Raw genomic sequence first — 510 nt, forward strand, 5'->3', positions numbered from 1 at the left:
GCCTCGCGAGATCATTTTCTCGAGAGGAGAATGAGGGGAGGAGAGGAAGCAGGCGGAAGAAAAGAAAGGAAGGAAAGAAGGAAGGAAGGAAGGAAGGAAAGAAGGAAGGAAGGAAGAAAGAAAAGGAAAAGAAAAGAAAAGAAAAACTACTACTAGCGGCGAAGAATCGATCGTGGTTGTAAGACGACCACCGACTCCGCTTCTCCTCGCTCTCTACCTGGCCGAGAACGTCCGAGGAAAAAGGGAATGGGACTCACCGACCGCCATGTTGAAGCCGTGCGCAAGGGTGCTCGCGTTTCCAGTGGTTTATCGACTCGCAACCAACACCCTCGTTCCTCGCTCTCCTTTCGCTCTCTCCTACCTCTCTCGCCCACCTTCTCCATCCATCTCTCTCTCTCTCTCTCTCTCACTCCGTCTATCCCCCCTATCTTTCTCTTCTCCCTCTTCGCAACTCCCACTCTCTCTCTCTCTCTCTCTCTCTCTCTCTCTCTCTCTCTCTCTCTCTCTCTC

At 52.2% G+C, this 510-nt stretch overlaps 1 protein-coding gene and 1 long non-coding RNA gene across 5 annotated transcripts in view; one reads left to right on the forward strand and one right to left on the reverse strand.

The window, feature by feature from the left end:
• Window positions 1–510, forward strand: part of LOC116185524 — a 25,480-nt gene that overhangs the window by 24,576 nt on the left and 394 nt on the right. The gene's annotated exons all lie outside the window — the stretch shown is intronic.
• LOC102678444 (schwannomin-interacting protein 1 homolog) overlaps window positions 1–510 on the reverse strand; it is a 29,555-nt gene that overhangs the window by 23,520 nt on the left and 5,525 nt on the right. Inside the window, exon 1 of one of the 4 annotated variants that reach the window (XM_006614845.2) lies at window positions 258–367. The exons of the other annotated variants lie outside the window; for them this stretch is intronic. The gene's annotated coding sequence lies outside the window, so the exon portion shown is untranslated. Of the gene's footprint in view, window positions 1–257; window positions 368–510 lie in introns of those variants that run through there. 4 annotated transcript variants of the gene reach the window in all.

Source organism: Apis dorsata, unplaced genomic scaffold (genome assembly GCF_000469605.1).
Source record: "Apis dorsata unplaced genomic scaffold, Apis dorsata 1.3 scaffold_199, whole genome shotgun sequence".
NCBI lineage: Eukaryota > Metazoa > Arthropoda > Insecta > Hymenoptera > Apidae > Apis > Apis dorsata.